This window comes from Schistocerca gregaria, chromosome 4 (genome assembly GCF_023897955.1).
Source record: "Schistocerca gregaria isolate iqSchGreg1 chromosome 4, iqSchGreg1.2, whole genome shotgun sequence".
NCBI lineage: Eukaryota > Metazoa > Arthropoda > Insecta > Orthoptera > Acrididae > Schistocerca > Schistocerca gregaria.
The window spans coordinates 412,657,706-412,677,645 of NC_064923.1; the positions used below are offsets into that span (position 1 = coordinate 412,657,706).

A 19,940-nucleotide genomic window follows, 5' to 3' on the forward strand; every position below is an offset into this window, starting at 1 on the left:
ATATTTTTAGCGCAACGCAATCTGAATTTCAATAATCCCTACAAAAGAATGGCCCTGACTAACAATAAACTATACCTTTCATGAATCACTTACCTCACAAAAATCTTCGTCACTCGAACTACTGCAATACAACGAGCGCCAATACTGCCAGCTAAATAAAAGATTCTAACTACTGAAGGCATAGGCATAGGTATAGTTAGCAAATGAAAGATTTTCACAGAGAACAAACAATGTATTTACCTTAATAATACTTAAAAGTCATCATATATATATATATATATATATATATATATATATATATATATATAATTTCATGATATCCAATATTACAAATTTACTCTTTCTGATGGACGCACGTCCAGATCGTCCGCTCTCGAAATTCTGCCATCTCTCTTCCCACATCCACCAGTGCTGGCGGATCACCTCCAACTGCGCAACGCTACGCGCTGTTCCCATCCAACTGCCAACATTACACTAGCGAATATTCCAACAATGAGTCCAACCACACACAGACTGAACACAGCACAGTCAGCGATTTTCACACAGAGCACTACGTGGTGTTACCAAGTTAAAAACTTGAACAGCCTACTTACAATAGCGGTGCCACTGGACGGTGGAGGACTGGCAGCGAGTGACTGGGAGGGACAAATCACGCGGTTCTCTGTGGAAATCCGATGTAAGGATTTGGGTACGGCTAATGCATGGAGAACATGACACGTTTAATGAGGTGTCTAAATGGCAAGAATGGCAGCCTGTTCTTCCTCGATAGCAGAAACCAGAGAAGGTAGTGATGTTCGTCGCTGGGGTCTAGAACGAAGTCATCTCAAAGACATTCCACTGGGTTCAGTTCGGGAAACTTGGCAGGCCAGTCCATTTCAGAAATGTTATTGCCCACAAACCATTGTCACGTAGCTGTTGCTTTATGGCAGGGTATATTGGCACGTTGATGCGAACAACCATGCTGTATGCAGTACACAGTGCTGTTAAGTGTTCATACCCTTCCACATTTATCATTTGCTTAAGCACAATAAGGGGACCGCACCGTAACCAAGAAAACATCTCCATACCGTAACATCACCTTCTCCGCACTTCACTGTGATACTTTACATGACAGTACATTATGTTCTCCAAATATTTGACAAACCTAACCCTCCCATGAAATTCCAGTTGGGTATAGTGTGAACCACTTCTCCAAATCACCTGTCTCCAGTCATTTACTGACCAGTACGTCGCTCTTTACGCCACATGAAGCGTCTTTTAGTACTGACTTCAGAAATGTGTGCCTTATGAGGAGCTTCTCGGCCATTGCTATCCATTATTTTCAGCTCGCTAAGCAAAAACATTGTACAAGCTGGACTGCTGATAGCTCTGTGAAACTCATGAATGATTTCTTCCACTGATTTCATGTGATCTTTTACAACCAGTCTCCGCAATGCCTCGTCTTCCTGATCTTGGTTTATCTGTGGTTGTTCCTTTGTATTTCCGCATCACAGTCACACAACAACACTCTATTTGGGCTGCTTTAGAACGGTTGAAATGTCCCTGTTGGATCTGTTACTCTAGTGCCACCTAACGAATGATCAGTCAACGTTCGAAATCTCTGAGCTTCCCTTTCCAATCCGTTCTGCTGTCGTTGCTTCCCTGCTGACAACAAAGCACTCCAGGGTTCGTTTTATACTGGCAGGTCCGTCTCTGATGACATCTACAAGGTGGCGCACGAAATGTGTTACCATTTTGTTTTTTAATATAAACTTTATTGTCAATACAATCTGAAAGGAACATATACTACAATGAAGAGCCGTCCATGGAGATTTGTTGTAACTCAGCACATGCTCAATATGTCCACCATTTCGTTTCCTAACTTCCTTCAAACGAACACTGAAGTTAGTGATTACCCTACGGCACATGTCTTCCGTAATTTCCCTACAAGCTTGAGCAATACGTCTTCTGAGCTCCAGTAAATCACGTGGGAGTTTCGGGAATATTTTTTCCTTTAGGTACCCCCAAAGAAAAAAGTCACATGGATTGAGGTCTGGAGTATTGGGGGGGGGGGGGGGGGCAATTTTATCGGTCATTGAAGCGACCTGGAAACCTGAGTGAAATGATCCGCATGTGGAAATGCTCGTGTAAAAACTCCAAACACAGTGTTTGCAGTATGTGGCCGTGCTCCATCTTGCAAGAACCACTGCGTGTTGAAGGGCAAGGCAGTAGCAAGAAGCTGTGGAATGAAGCTATTGCGAAGCTGTTCACAGTTTATTCAAAGAAAAAGAGTCCAATAAGTCCGTGACTGGAAACTGTTGCCCACGCTGTAATCCTCGGAGCATTATGTTGTCGTTCATGAAGCACTTGTGGGTTTTCAGTGGCCCAAAAGCGATCATTTTGTTTCAAAAATGGTTCAAATGGCTCTGAGCACTATGGGACTTAACATCTATGGTCATCAGTCCCCTAGAACTTAGAACTACTTAAACCCAACTAACCTGAGGACATCACACAACACCCAGGCATAGCGAGACAGAGAAAATCCCTAACCCCGTCGGAAATCGAACCCGGGAACACGGGCGCGGGAAGCGAGAACGCTACCGCACGACCGTACATTTTGTTTGTTAACCACACCGTCTAAATGAAAATGCGCCTCGTCTGAAAACCAAACGTTGCTGAGAGTTTCTTCCGTATCCGTCTTCTTGCAAGGGACTCATCGTGTGCTAAACTGTTGTCGAAAACGCCTCTGAGTCACAACAAGGCTTTTCGTTTCATGAAAAAGTAACACAATTGACGATCGTTGCTGTGTCGTCAGTCTTCCATTGTCAGCCATTGCTGCCTACTAGTCTCCTAGCGGTAGTCGTGAAATACACGTCATTTCGTAACTCATTTGTTTTTCCAAGCTCTGCTGGTACTGCTGTAGAGATCCCAGCGGGATATCTAATGTGCGTCGAAAATTGTGAAAGAAACAATTGGTAATACATTTCGTGCGCCACCCTGTAGTTATCAATATTGCATTACGTGTGGGTGGACTGATATTTTTGATTCGATAGTGTTGATCAAGTGTATATCTGTGTAGTGTGAACGATGTTTTTAATTCTTGTGTGTTTACTGTTTTGAACTGGGTTATGGGGAACTGAAGTCGGGGAGGAGGCACGATACTTAACCCACTCAGATTTTTTTTTTTTTTTTTTTGCGCAAACCTAGATAGTTTCTGTTATTTTATCTGAAACGTCTTTGTCAGCACTCTTTTGAAGACAGAACAACACAACATTTACGGCACTTGCTTAAGGCACTGGTAATTGGTGTGAAAGTAATTAAAAATTTCAGTGCAGTTCACTGGAAAGCACCGTGTGTCCAATCGTGAATGGGGCTACGTGGCTTGTGTACACTGTTCATTTCTCAAAGGTTCACGACAAGCTTATACCGTCGCTTTATGGGGAAGAATGGTTGTCAGCAGGGGAACTTATCCATTCTACCATTCAAAGGTTATCGAGAAACACAACTCCTGCCGTCAAAGCAAACATTGAAGATCTTGAGAAACTTGAGTTTTCTCCTGGCGTGTAAAATGTTCAAACGTCTTCGACAGCCGCTGATGTTTCGACAGGTGCACAACCCGTCATTTTCAAGACACAGATGCAACGTGAGAGCTCTGTGCCAGGAAATTTAAAACCCCAGTATGCGGGGAATATGCAGAAAGACAACACACTGTAAACATTTGCGCCGTCACACAACCGAATATGACCCACATGGCAGGTTATCGACAGTAAACATTAATTAGCAGTGGGTGAGCAAGTAGTGTCAAATCTGTTTCTCTGTTGTGTGACCGGGAAGAGAGCAGGATTCTAAGCACTAAGGAGGTACCTTTCGCTCCTTCGATCAGTGTTTGAATGCTGCCCCTTCAGTCTGGGATCCGTACTGTGTCGGATTATTGGAGAAAATAAACAAGATCCAAAAAAGAGCAGCCCCTTTGGTTAAAGATTCATTTACGCCGTCCGCACACGAAGCGACTGCAGAGAAACGCAACTGGAAAGCGATCCAAAGCAGCAACTCATTTCCGACTGGCTGGCAATGAAGTTGCGCCCACGGCGCAACACTGAAAGGAGAAAGTGCAGCTACCGTGTGTGAGCGCGGTGCAGAGGTAGTGTTGCTTGTGACTACCGAGCTGCCTTTCGTTAGGCTCGGCTTGTCGAGTACAGGTGTTCGTGCACAGGAATATGTGGTGCTCAATTGTTATTGCACAGAATTGACAACACGATGAAACCGCTAATGATGCTGCATTACAAAAGTCTCAAAATTAGAATTTATCCTAATTCGCCAGCAAATGTACTGAAAAGTTATTTAGCAAATTACTTTGTAACCCCATGTGCACCTTATTCGTGGCAATGGGGCTACTGCACTTGAATATTCATTTCATGTTCACTACAATTAAACTATGTGAATGAAAAGCGAATAAATTCTTCAGTTTAATACACTGTCGATTCTAACTCGGATGTCGTTAGATTTATACACGTGGAAATGTAGTGATGGTAGTTTGTACTCCTTAAAACATTTACATGTGAACACCATTGTGTTTTCACGTATCGGTGGCTTTTCTGTTATTTTCCTATCATTCTCATTGTCTTTTGCACTCGACAATACAATAATATTACAGAACAACAGAAGCGTTGCTGTTTTCACAAAATGCACTGAAGAGCCAAAGAAACTGGTACACCTGCCTAATGTCGTGTAGGGCCCCGCGAGCACGCAGAAGTGCTGCAACACGACGTGGCATGGACTCTACTAATGTCTGAAGTAATGCTGGAGGGCACTGACGCCATGAATCCCGCAGGGCTGACCATAAATCCGTAAGAGAACGAGGGGGTGGAGATCTCTTCTGAACAGCACGTTGCAAGGCATCCCAGATATGCCCAATAATGCTCATATCTGGGAAGTTTGGTGGCCAGCAGAAGTGTTTAAACTGGGAAGAGTGTTCCTGGAGCCACTCTGTAACAACTGTGGGCGTGTGGGATGTCACATTGTCCTGCTGGGACTGCCCAAGTCCGTCGGAATGCACGATGGACATGAATGAATCGAGGTGATCAGACAGGATGCTTACGCACGTGTCATCTGTCAGAGTCTTATCTAGACGTATCAGGGTTCCCATACCACTCCAACTGCACACGCCCCTAACAATTATACAGCCTGCACCAGCTTGAACAGTCCCCTGATGACATGCAGGGCCCATGGATTCATGGAGTTGTCTCCATACCTGTACACGTCTATCCGCTCGATACAATTTGAAACGAGACTCGTCCGACCAGAGAACAAGTGTCCAGTCATCAACAGTCCAAAGTCGGTCTTAACAGGGCCAGGTGAGCCGTAAAGCTTTGCATCGTGCAGTCATCAAGGGTACACGAGTGGGCCTTCGGCTCCGAAATCTCATGTCGATGATCTTTCGTCGTTGTCCCGTTCTTGTAGGATCTTTTTCCGGCCACAGAGATGTCGGAGATTTGATGTTTTACCGGATTCCTGATATTCACGGTACACTCGTGAAATGGTCATGAGGGAAAATCCCCACTTCATCGCTACCTCGAACATGCTGTGTCCATCGCTCGTGCGCCGACAATATCACCACGTTCAAATCCACTTAAATCTTGATAACCCACCACTGTAGCAACAGTAACCGATGTAACAATTGCGCCAGACACTTGTTGTGTTATATAGCCGTTGTCGACCGCAGCGCCATATTCTGGCTGTTTACATATCTCCGTATTTGAATATGCATGTCTATACCGGTTTCTTTGGCGCTTGAGTGTAATACTTCTGGTGTGATTTCCATTTTGTGTACACTTGCTCCCACAGACACTACCGGTGATTGTATTTTAAACAATAGATGTAGAGAACACTACGTACCGATTATATGGACTACTTTTCCGATTTGAGACCACTCTTTCTTTGTCAGTTCTCTCCTGAAGTAGCTTCGGAGCTTGTGGTTGTGCAGAATGGTATGTTTATTCTCTCCCCGCGGTCGCCGATTCGCTGGTAACTGGTTCGTAACGCGTTGCGAACTATTTACTGGTGAGTCAATGTGCAGTCGCGTAGTCTCCAGAGCCCTATTCACTACACAGCGTATGATTACCAACTCACGTCGCCAACTGGACTCATTTGAGTCGCTCTTTGTGCGGACGGCTTTAGTAAGCGCGAAAGCGTCACGGAGATGCTCAGCCCACTGCAGCGCCAGACGCTGAAACAGAGGCGTTCTGCGTGACGGTGTGGTTTACTGTTACGCCCTCCGAACACGGGTCGACTCAAATGAAACCCGTTTCTGACGCGAGTTGGTAACCGGTTGCTTGCCAATCACTTCCTGCGCAGCTAAACAGGACACTACAGCTGACGCACTGCCGAGGAACTCGCTAGTAAATCGCTTGCAACGCGTTACCAGCCATTTACCAGGGACTCGGCGTCCTCACTGCCAAGCGATCTGAGTTGCGTCATATCCTACACAGCTCTGTGTTCGTTTAGTTTGAAGATGAACGAGCAGGGTATCAACATCAATTTTGTACGGGAAGCGGAAAGACATTCCGTGTTGTATAATTACAATTTCCCAGACTACTGCAAGACGAATTGGACACAGAAAGCGTGGTGTGAAGTGGGAAAAGCATTTATTGGAAGCATTAATGTCCAGAGTATGGGGTGCATGATTTCCATGTGTCACAACGCCGCCGCCACCGTCCACTTCCAAAAATGGCCACCAGGTGGCATAATGCATCATCGTGATTCATAGTCTCACATACCTGACGAGTCGTAGTGCGCTCGTTGACGTGTCAACATGAGCTTGGACAAAAGGAACAAGGCATTACTGCTGAAGCTCTATTATCAAAACAACAGTAATGCTGCAGCTGCACTTCCAGAATATCGCAGTCTGAAAGGATCACGGAAGGGTCCCCTTTCTACACCTGCAGTGCGAATCATGATGAAGAAGTTCGAATGAACTGGAGAACTGGGCGTCGCTCCGGGAAGACGCCGACAACCAATAGCACCACAGGTGGTTGATGAAATCACTGTTGCTATGGCAGTCAACGCTGTGAGCAATTCCCGATCGTCAGGCAGTGCACGTGCTGTTTCACGAAAGTTGAACATCCCGTGGTGCACTGTACGGAAGGTGTTTCGAACCATTCTCAAATGGTATCCGGACAAGATCCATATCGTACTGCACCTTGTACCACAGGACGCACAATGACGTTTTGACTTCGCTCTCCACTTTCTCGCAAGGATTGAAGTTGACGATGGCTGGCCCTGGACCATCCTATGGACAGACGAAATTATTTTTTTTTTCTGTGACTGGTGAGGTGGACACACAGAATTGTTGAGTGTGGGGATCTTCACCTCCAGTCACCGTGCATGAAGTTCCTCTGTATGGTGAACATGTTATAGCTTCACCGCTACGTTCACCATTGCCCCATTCTTTTGTGAACAGGCTGGCGCTCAAGGACCAAACACGTGCAATGTGACTGGCCAGCGTTACTGCGATATGCTATCCTAGCGTGTCATACCCGCCCTACAGGAGAGAGACGCGTTGAACATAACAGTTTGCATGCAAGATGGGGCACATCGCTCGTGAAGTCCACCTGCTTCTCCAAAACACAATTGGAAACAATTGAATTATCGGACGATCGTTTCCAAATGCTTAGCCGGCACGATCACCTCATCTGACTCCCTGTGATTACTGATTGTGGGGCTACTTGAAGGACAGGCTTTACCAGGGGAACATTCACTCATATGCTTAATCGAAGCGCAGCATATCAAGAGAAGTAATCAGCATACCTACGGACATGCTTCGTTCTGCTGTGCAGAATGCTATCCTGCGCTTCCAGTCTCTTCTGGACACTGATGGGCGCCATATTGATCCCCTTTTGCAGCAGTAATCGCATCGGTATGTACCAGTATGATGTACCGTAGCTGCACATTAAACTGAATTGATTCTGTATTATTTCTCTTCCCCATGTCCTTGACTTTAACAGTTGCGGTAAGACACTGTATCACTGTTAGTCGTTCTGTAGCAAGCTGTGAATTTCGAATTCCCTGTGTCGCAGCTACTTGGCTGCAGCATACAGCCTTCAGTTAGTTTTTCTTTTGATGAACGGATGAATCCAGGATTTTCATAATTTTTTTCTTTCGTGTGTAATGATAAAGGAAAAGAGCCATATCTTCCTCTGAGCTCGAGTCTATAAACGATATGGTGAATATAACGAAAAGATACTCGAGTGTGACAGGCAATAATCTCCCTCCTCCAAGCTCGCTCAAGACCACTGGAGTTTCTGACTTATAGATTTGCCGAGTGTGTGGAACTGCGTTGCCAACTAGACGGCAAAAGGTTCCTAATTTAGATCGCCTGACCGCTGCGTTCCATTTCAGTAACACCTGCGGACGGTCTTACAATTCTGTGAGCATACATACCTACACTACTGGCCATTAAAATTGCTACACCACAAAGATGGCGTGCTACAGACGCGAAAATTAACCGTCAGGAAGAAGATACTGTGATATGCAAATGATTAGCTTTTCATAGCATTCACATAAGGTTGGGGCCGGTCGCGACACTACAACGTGCTGACATGAGGAAAGTTTCCAACCGATTTCTCATACACAGACAGCAGTTGATCGGCGTTGTCTTGTGAAACGTTGTTGTGATGCTTTGTGTAAGGAGGATAAATGCGTAGCATCATGTTTCCGACTTTGATTAAGGTCGGATTGTAGCCTATCGCGATTGCGGTTTATCGTATCGCGACATTGCTGCTCGCGTTGGTAAAGATCCAATGACTGTTAGCAGAATATCGAATCGGTGGGTTCAGGAGGATAATACGGAACCCCGTGCTGGAGCCCAACGGCCTCGTATAACTAGCAGTCGAAATGACAGGCATCTTATCCTCATGGCTGTAACGGATAGTGCAGGCACGTCTCGATCCCTGAGTCAACAGATGGGGACGTTCGCAAGACAACAACCATCTTCACGAACAGTTCTACGACGTTTCCAGCAGTATGGACATCAGCTCGGAGACCATGGCTGCGGTCACCCTTGACGCTGCATCACAGACAGGAGCGCCTGCGATGGGGTACTCAACGACAAACCTGGGTGCACGAATGGCAAAACGTCATTTTTTCATATGAATCCAGGTTCTGTTTACAGCATCATGATGGTCGCATCCGTGTTTGGCGACATCGCGGTGAACGCACATTGGAAGCGTATATTCGTCATCGCCATACTGGCGTATCACCCGGCGTGGTGGTATGGGTTGCTATTGTTTACACGTCTCGGTCACCTATTGTTCGCATTGACGGCACTTTGAACAGTGAACGTTACATTTAAGATGTGTTACGATCCGTGGCTCTACCCTTCATTCTGTCCTTGCGAAATCCTACATTTCAGCAGGATAATGCACGACCGCACATTGCATGTCCTGTATGGGCCTTTCGTCGAACATTTGTGAGACATAATCGAGGGGTTTGTTCGTGCACAAAATCCTACACCGTCAACACTTTAGCAATTATGGACGGTTGCAGTGGCAGCATAGCTCAATATTTACCCAGGAGACTTCCAAGGACTTGTTGATTCCATGCCACGTGGAGTTGCTGCACAAAGCCACATAAAAAGAGGTCCGACGCGATGTTAGCAGGTATCTCACGACTTCTGTCACTTCATTGTATTTATACTGACCACCGGGTTCAGATACGTAAGTCGCAGAGTCGTTCAAAGACAGCGTAATTTGTATATCAACGAAATACTCCGATCGTACTATAGTAGTAGAAAGAAAGCCTAAATTTGCCAATGTCGCCAACACACGGCTCTGCGGTGGTGCTCTGCTTTGAGGTAGCCGGGTCGCATTCTGGTGGTGGACATGTTGTCACCTCGAGTGTTTGGCGAGCAAGGGGGGGGGGGAGGGGGGAGGGGGGAAGAGGTTCGGCATGAAGTTTCTCATCACCCTTTGGTATTATTTGAGATGCTGGCACCGCTTTTTACACTCTTCCTTCTGTCATAATACGACTGTCCACAGCTCGTGGTCTAGTGGCTAGCGTTGCTTCCTCTGTATGACAGGGTGCTGGGTTCGATTCCCGGCCGAGTTGGGGATTTTGCTCTGCCCAGGGACTGGTTTTTTGTGTTGTCCTCATCATGTCATCATCATCCTCATCATTCGTGACAGTGGCGAGATTCGACTGTGAAAAAAATTGGACTGTGAAAAAATTGGGACTTTGTACGGGCACTGATGACCGCGCAGTTGAGCGTCCCCACAAACCAAACATCATCCTCTCATCGTGCAACAAAGACATGACGCACCACCATAGGAACGTACAACTTTCTGTAGATATCGAAATTATTGGATCGATATTTATAGAAAAGATGTCGACATTATTAACACACAGGTATCGATATCGATATTTTCAGATGTACATGATTTTGGTCCAACCCTATACGAGGGAAGTGTCGAGAGTGAAACACTTCTGGTATGTGTTCTGCGTGTGAAATATTCCTCTTACCACAAACATTTTAGGGAAGGAGAGTCCATTTTCTATTAAATAATAGTGCATTAACGTGTGTAACAGTTGTGCTGAGTCTACATTACTTTTGCAATGCGTCTAACTTTTCTTGATCCAGGCACTTAGGGGGTAAGGGAGCGCACATTCTGCCTCACAGTTGGAAGCAAGGAGGGGTATTTTTCACCATTGTCACATAATTTTATCACCAAACTTGTTTATTTTGCACCTCTTTCCTATCATTTGCAATGGTAGAAGTGACACACGGAAGTAAAAGAGTTTCGTGAATAAGCAGTACAGATTCATTCATGTTCAAATCTGGTGCTCATTTGTAGTACTGAAGATGAAATTAAATTAAGCCCATTAGAAATTTACTGTTATAATTATATTGGTACTAGCTGAAACGATCACTTTCGATACTCAGTATTTAATTTCGACTAAGCTGTATGTCGATAAATTAGATAACGGTGATATATATTGCTGTTATTATGAAAAACATCGATATTTTGATATATCGATGACTTTTGCCCATCCCTGTTACGCCATATGCACATCCACTACAGTCACCTCCACTAAACACACAACTCTAATAACTGTAGTGCCTGTGAAAGGGGTTATTACGATTAGAGGAAAGAAACCTGTTCCGATCAGGCGGCTGAACGTCCATCAACAATGCCATACGACTCTTTATTTCTTTTTTCTTTGATCTTCATCTTCTTCCTGGCTTATTCTTGTGTCTTTAAGGCGTCGCCGTGTTGATTCGGATGTGGTAATGATAATAATAGAGGGTGGCCAGGTGACCTTCGTGACGCCACCACTTCGCCCCGGGAAGAAATTTGTGAATCCCATCTGTCTGGTTCTAGTAATACCTCATGTTATTACGTGAAAACGTTTTCTAAATTTTTGCGTTGCGTGTATCTATAGCGGAACGTGCATAGCGACCCGCTACTCACCTAGTCGGATGTCGGAAACCGCCTACAAATCACATCCGACTGACCGACACTTCCGGCCCTCGTAGTTAATTTGCCGGGCGGGTTCGATCCGGGGTCAGTGCGATTACCCGTGTTGTGGCGTCGTGCTCTTCAACGCAATTTATTTTTGTTGTTCTCATTTTGTCCGTTAATATTCTTTGCATTTGTTACAGGTGGACGTCCATATGACACCCGGCTAACGCTCTCGGCTGTCCGGGTGGGTATTTATTTTTTCTATAATTACGCATGATAAACTGTTCGTTGATCTATTTTCTTGTGTAGAGGCTATACCTTCTAACAGTCACAATATAGCCCTCTGCAGTTGTCAGCTGCAACCATAATAATAATAATAATAATAATAATATAGATGTGCTGAATGTTTTAGTGTAGTGCTGCCTTCCACTAAGGCAATTGTCCTAAATTAAAAAAAAAGGCCAGATAAATCGTTGTAAGGCTACTTATAGCGTCCGAGAAGAAATAATTACGAATTTGCTAACCGGTCTGTGCATTGTTCCCCAAATGGTTTGAAATGACACCAGTCAAATCCTGCGTTTGCTAAACAGTGTGCAGTACGCGAACAGACGTAGTGACAGATTCAGATGTTCGAGGAGCTAAGTTCAGGAACGTTTCGTTTTAGCACTTAGCACAACTGTGTTTATCTTCAGTTATCTTGCAGCAGTCTATTCAATATATCAGGCATTGTAACTGCATCTCCATAACAAGGATCGTGTTTTAAAAGAATGTTTCACACATTCGTACGGGAGACAGTATGTATCAAAACTAGAAGAAAAGTCCTGATAACGACATGTCTGGAAACCTGATGAGATGTGTGTGCCCTCTCATTCCCATCTGTCCGTCATTTAGAAGTAGACACTATAGGCAGTGCCGCATGTTGTTACCACGCATCCTGACACATCCTGACACATCCTTCAAACCCTTCTTCGCGGTGAAATACACACTGATGCTGGTCTGTATGGACTGCGTCACATGCTTTGGTCACACGCTCCTGTAACCTTTCCACATGGTCGATGGACAGTTGCTGTGTTAAACCGATTTCCGCACTGCTGTACTATGTTAGCCTTCCTGATAGACAACTACTGTGGTTTATGCATGACTAGGCACCACCCCATCTTCTACAGACTGCACGACAATACCTCACCGCAACGTTTCATGAGCGATGGACTGGTCAAGGAACATGTGCTCCCCGTTTTCTGTAATTGAATTCGTTGGACTTCCATCTAAGGGGACACTTAAAACATTGGTGTATTCCCGAAGCATCGACAATGTACAGATGTTACACGAGCGTGAGCCGTATTCATATGGACATGTCGTTATAGGAACTTTTCTTCTACTTTTGACTAATACTAGCTTATGAAGGAGTATGTGACAGTATTTTTTAAATACATTGTATACCGAGTGTCCCTCATAAAAGTGGTATGACAAGTGTTCTCCGTTGTTTGGGTAGCTGTGAGCTATTTCTTTTTTACGGTGTGTAGATGAATTGAACACAAACAAATACCGCTTATCAAGTGTTTCGTGGGACTCCACATCGTCGTGTACTAAACAATATAGGATCGTTTGGGTTATTTTTTCCACTATGTGATTTCGCTCGATGAATGTTTCACTAGTACAACCCCAGACGACATAATGGAGGGCGAATGTTCTAGAGGGGCGAAAGTACAATCGGGTGTGCTCCAAGGATGTTTAATAAAAAGCTCTAATGGTCTCAATATGTATCAGTCATCATACTGTTCGCTAACAACGCTGTTGCCTGTAGGAAAGAATCAGCCTTGGACGATCGTAAGGAAATGCAGAAAGCAACCTGCGGCTATTTTCTGATGGTGCTGTGGTGTCGTCACTGAGTGATATAGGCGATACAAGATGACGGACAAAATGTGTAGTTGGTTGATGAATGGCAGCTAGTTCTAAATGTAGAAGAATGTAACTTAATGTGGATGAGTAGGAAAAACAAACACGTAAGGTTCGGATACAGAGTTAGTAGTGTCCTGATGGTTACAGTAACGACATTTAAATATCTGCGCGTTACGTTGCAAAGCTATGTGATCTCGAACGAGAATGTAAGGACGGCAGTAGGGAAAGCGAATGGTCGGCTTCGGTTTGCTGAGAGAATTTTAGGAAAAACGTAGCTCATCTGTAAAGGGGACGGCGTATAGAACACTAATTCAACATATTGATGAATACTGCTCGAGTGTTTGGTATCCCCACCAAGTCGAATTATAGGAAGACATCGAAGCAATTCACAGGCGGGCTGCTAGACTTGTTACCGGTAGATTTGATCAACACGCTAGTATTAGGAAATGCTTCAGGAACTCAAATGGGGAGGCGACATTCTTTTCGAGGAATACTATCGAGAAAATTTCAGAGAATCAGCATTTGAAGCTGAATACAAAACGGTTCTACTGCCGCCAACTTAGATTCTGAGGGAGGATCGCAAAGATAAGAGAAATTACGGCTCATTTGGAGGCATATAGTCAATCGTTTTTCCCTCGCTCTATTTGCAAGTGGAACAGGAACGGAAATGACTGGTAGTGGTACAAGGTACTCCTGCCTCGCACCATCATAGTCTTTACATATCGACAGATGAAAGATACTGCCCTTTTTTTGTGAGGATAGAAACCTGGTAGCAACCAATTACAGTATTAGTGGTGAACAACTAGAACACGTCACATCATCTAAATGTTTATAGATAATACTAAGATATGATATAAAGTGGGACGATCCCGTAGGGGAGACGAATGGAAGACAGATTTGTTGGAATGGTTCCGGGGCAATGCGGTGCATCTGAAGAGGAACCGTATACAAGTAACTAGAGCGACAGATTCTAGAGTTTCGTTGCTGTGTTTTGAGTGTGTGTCAAGAAGGCATAGCAAAATAAATCGAACGAACTCAGCTATACTTGGAAACCGACTCTTTCCACATACTTTCGATAGAAAACAACCAAATAATCAACGGAACATGGAGTTAACTAACCAACTACAGGTATTTCAGTTTCACCAGTTTCTCTCCACAAACGCTGTGGTATCTCCACACTACTCTCCCTGAATCTATAATAACACCAGTTCTACGTAGGTACACAGCTTTCAGTATGGCGTCAATTGAAATCTTATGGGCGTGTATGAATGTTATTGTGTAGATCACGGCGTTAGAGCAGTGACAGGAGTTAAATTCAAGGAAGGCGAAAACCAAGTGTTGGATCCGAAAATAGATTTTGCACAGGGATAAATCAGGGGGCACAAACACATTTATAAAAAGAAATGACACTCGGAGACGAAAATGCTGTCTACAATGGCAAACTAACCAACAGCTGTCATGTAAATATCATCTGCAGACACGGAACTCTTCCAGGATTTTAGAATCCTGTTTATTCGTTATATAGGAATTTCGATAGCTAATTTTTAATTTGACAGCTGTCACATCACACTCGGGAGCTTTTTCCTGCATATAATCCGTAATTTATACAATACCTAGTCTCACAGACCACAAAGTTTATACGACTCGCTTTTTTGAGTATGTATATTATGTTTAATTATTTATTCATCCAAAAATCTTTTAAGATTGTGGTATACGTCACTGGTTTCCAAATACTGCCTCCCTCACCACACAGATACTCATTACTACAGAAAATAAAACATAAGTTGCTGTTCTTGTCGTTCCAGAAGCTGCGAAAGTGTACCTGTCAACCACTGTTTTAACTTTTTTTAGTAATAAAATGAAAACACACCAAAATCGAATAGATTACAGCAGCAATTACTCCACGATAAATGTGACAGAACTCTCGTGTTTTGAAATAATGCCACCAGGGGCAGTGGTGGGAGGAAATTGACGCAACAAAGTAAAAGCAAGTTGAGCTTTCTGTGGCCCGACAAAAGCTGCGTCTCTCAGTTTACACCATTAAAAAGTGGGAGTTTACTCATGCAACTACACTGCAACTTCAGTATGCCACTAGCTGTGGCGACATTTTCGTTACGTGTGTGAACCCAGCGAAGTACGGACGAAATCCCTTTTCCTTTTGCCTCAGCTGCGGTCAGCAGACGGAACGAGCAGGTGCGTGCTGGAAGTTCACGGATCGCCCAGCAGAAAGCGCTTGTATGCACTTCAGGTTCCTCTCTCGTAACTCTGGAAACTCTTAGCTGATCAGTACAGACGAAAAGCTCCAGTGTTAAACCCAGACGTCTTCCTGTCTGGTACTTCACGCAGTACAATTATGGCAATGGGTCGCTTCCATACAGACATAAGGCTTTTTTTTTTATAGGGCGTCGTATCATATCGCCTATATCAGTGCATGTGTGTGTGTTTGTAAGATATTTTTGTAAAGCAGTGGGGCTTACGTTTACACATGTATGCCACTTTTGAAGTAATGATAGTGTCATGTATCGGATTAGTGTAGCAAACTGATCAATCAGAAGCTTTTTCATTGACATATGACATGTTCTGCTAACTATATACAGCAAGTAATGGGTCAAGAATCTCGAATTTGCGGGTAATTATTCACATTTCTGAGTACACTTAACCTATGAAGAAATACTCTCGTTTGCCATCTGAAACACTTCACTATGTTTTCCAGTGACGGTGGTATTGTGATCTCTCATGTTTATAGTAGTCGTGTTCAGTATGCACTTAACTGACTGAAATTTGTTCTGTGAAGACAACTTTATTTAGACGAATATTTCGCAGTCAAATTATTCGTTTTCGCTAGTTAATTTATGTTGGATAAATTACGTTGCTTTTTATGCTAGTGATGTCCATGGCACTTGGAGGCAAGAACAAACAGAGGATTTAGATGCATCCCTTGCCTCGACAGTGACTATGGAAGTATTTTCGAACCATTTAAAAACTACGTTCTAGTAATTTTTGATCAAATTCATCAGCTTCCGCAATGTCATCTTCTCTTGTGTCATTGTCGCCACATGGGGATAATGACAGGCGCTGTCGGTAATTTGAGCGATGTACATACAAATTTTTCGTCCCACATTTCCCTCCCATAACCAAATCAATTACTGCTAGAAATCTTGATTCAATGGCGCCCCTTGTAACTTCCTCCGTTGAAGGTATTTCACTGATTTATTGTGGCCTGTTCTTTCTGATAAGGTTCTACAGAAGAGGTGAGAAGGTCATGGAAACAAGTCAATTTTAAACTCTTTATAGCTGCTCGTCCAACATATGAAAAGCAAGACAACATTCCATTAGAACTACTGACAGCCTTGGGAGAGCCAAGCCTAACAAACCCCTACTATCTAGTGAGCAAGATGTATGAGACAGGCGAAATACCCTCAGACTTCAAGAAGAATATAATAATTCCAATACCAAAGAAGCAGGTGTTGACAGATATGAAAATTACCGAAATAACAGTTTAATAAGCCACGGTCGCAAAACACTATCAGGAATTCTTTCCAGACGAATGGAAAAACTGGTAGAAGCCGACCTCGGGGAAAATCAGTTTGGATTCCATAGAAATGTTGGAACACGTTCGGCAATACTGACCCTACGACTTATCTCAGAAAATACATTAAGGAAAGGCAAACTTACGTTTCTCGTATTGGTAGACTTAGAGAATGCTTTGGTCAATGTTGACTGGAATACTCTCTTTCAAATTCTGAAGGTGGCAGGAGTAAAATACAGGGAGCGGGAAGCAGTCGTTGGGAAGAGAGTGAGACAGGGTTGTAGCCTATCCCTGATGTTATTCAGTCTGTATATTGAGGAAGCAGTAAAGCAAACAAAAGAAAAATTCGGAGTGAATTAAAATCCATGGAGAAGAAATAAAAACTTTGTGGTTCGCCGATGACATTGTAATTATGTCACAGCAAAGGACCTGGAAGAGCAGGGGAACGGAATGGACAGTGTCTTGAAAGGAGGATATAAGATGAACATCAATAAAAGCAAATCGAGGATAATGGAATGTAGTCGAATTAAATCGGGTGTTGCTGCGGGAATTAGACTAGGAAATGAGGCGCTTAAAATAGTAAATGAGTTTTGCTATTTGGGGAGCAAAATAACTGATGATGGTCGAAGTAGAGAGGATATAAAATGTAGACTGGCGATGGCAGAGAAGCGTTTCTGAAGAAGAGAAATTTGTTAACATCGATTATAGATTTAAGTGTCGTGAAGTCATTTCTGAAAGTATTTGTATGGAAGTGAAACGTGGACGATAAATAGTTTGGACAAGAAAAGAATAGAAGCTTTTGACATGTGGTGCTACAGAAGAATGCTGAAGATTAGATGGGTATATCACATAACTAATGAGGAGGTATTGAATAGAATGGGAGAGAAGAGAAATTGGTGGCAGAGCTTGACTAGAAGAAGGGATAGGTTGGTAGGGCATATTCTGAGGCATCAAGGGATCACCAATTTAGTATTGGAGGGCAATGTGGAGGGTAAAAATCGTAGAGGGAGACCAAGAGATGAATACACTAAACAGATTCAGAAGGGTGGAGGTTGCAGTAGGTACTGGGAGATGAAGAAGCTTGCACAGGATAGAGTAGCATAGAGACCTGCATCAAACCAGTCTCTGGACAGAAGACCAGAACAACAACAGCTGCTTGTCCAACATATGAAAAGCAATTGTATCTCTCTGGCAAGAATGTGTCGATTTCAACTATACACCACCTGATCGTAAGGTGTCTGGACGTCTATGGAGGAATGTAAGCTTGTTCGTTTCGGGAATGTTGTTCTCCACAAAACATTGCCTCACAGATATTGCATTATGACAGGGTGCTCTGGAATGCCGATACAATTAGTCACAGTCATCGAACTGATTCTGTACTATACGGAGTACACGAAGCTGTGAAATGTGTTCATATTCTTTTGCATTTAACTTCACTTAAGAAAAATAGGTTGACCACACTATGACCACGATAAATACCCTCACACCGTAACAGCACTACCTACTTGACAGCTAGCATTATAGGTGATGGCAGGTCACGTTATGCAGCCATTCGCCAAACCGAAAACCTTTCCATCGCGTTGGCATAGGATACAGTATGAATCTTCACTCCAGATTACTCGTCTCCAGTCATCCTTTGTCCAGTGCCGTTGCCCTTTACACCACTTCAAGCTTCGTTTAGGACGAGCTGCTCGACCGTTGTACCCATTTCTTTTCAACTGCCTACGCAGAGTCACTGTGCTAGCTGAACTGCGGGTAGCGTTCTGAAACTCACGGATGATTCCTTACGCTGGTCTGAAGCGATTTTTAGAACTACCGCCGTTATGCTCGATGGCCCCTGCCCGCCAGTGCGTGAGGTATGCCTGGTTATGGTTTAGCTGCGGCCGTTCTTCCGTGTTTCCACTTCATAGCTTCATTATCAATAGTCGACTTCGCAGATTTAGAAGTGTTGAGGTGTCCCTGATGTATTTGTTACGCTGGTGGCATCTCATGACTAGTCCATGTTCGAGCTGACTGAAGTCTTCCGTTCGGCCCATTCTGCTGTTACTACATCTCTGCTGAAAACACAGTACTCCTCGGCTCCTTATACACTACTGGCCATTAAAATTGCTACACCACGTTGATGACGTGCTACAGACGTGAAATTTAACCGACAGGAAGAAGATGCTGTGATATGCAAATGATTAGCTTTTCAGAGCATTCACACAAGGTTGGCGCCGGTGGTGACACCTACAACGTGCTGACATGAGGAAAGTTTCCAACCGATTTCTCATACACAAACAACAGTTGACCGGCGTTGCCTGGTGAAACGTTGTTGTGATGCCTCGTGTAACGAGGAGAAATGCCTACCATCACGTTTCCGACTTTGATAAAGGTCGGGTGTAGCCTATCGCGATTGCCGTTTATCGTATCGCCACACTGCTGCTCACGTTGGTCGAGATCCAATGACTGTTATCAGAATATGGAATCAGTGGGTTCAGGAGGGTAATACGGAACGCCGTGCTGGACCCCAACGACCTCGTATAACCAGCAGTCGAGATGACAGGCATCTTATCCGCATGGCTGTAAAATGGCAAAACGTCATTTTTTCGGATGAATCCAAGTTCTGTTTACAGCATCATGATGGTCGCATCCGTCTTTGGCGACTTTGCGGTGAACGCAGATTGGAAGCGTGTATTCGTCATCGCAATACTGGCGTGTCACCCGGCGTGATGGTATGGGGTGCCATTGATTACACGTGTCAATCACCTCTTGTTCGCATTGACGGCACTTTGAACTGGGCGTTTCATTTCAGATGTGTTACGACCCGTGGCTCTAACCTTCATTCGATCCCTGCGAAACCCTACTTTTCAGCAGGATAATGCACGACCCCATGTTGCACGTCCTGTACTGGCCTTTCTGGATACAGAAAATGTTCGACTGCTGCCCTGGCCAGCACATTCTCCAGATCTCTCACCAACTGAAAACGTCTGGTCAATGGTGGCCGAGCAACTAGCTCGCAACAATACGCCAGTCACTACTCTTGATGAACGGTGGTATCGTGTTGAAGCTACATGGGCAGCTGTACCTGCACACGC

The 19,940-nt window shown here is 44.1% G+C and overlaps 1 protein-coding gene across 1 annotated transcript in view; it reads right to left on the minus strand.

Annotated features, from left to right (window-relative positions):
• Window positions 1-19,940, minus strand: part of LOC126266619 (L-lactate dehydrogenase) — a 291,594-nt gene that overhangs the window by 127,398 nt on the left and 144,256 nt on the right. The gene's annotated exons all lie outside the window — the stretch shown is intronic.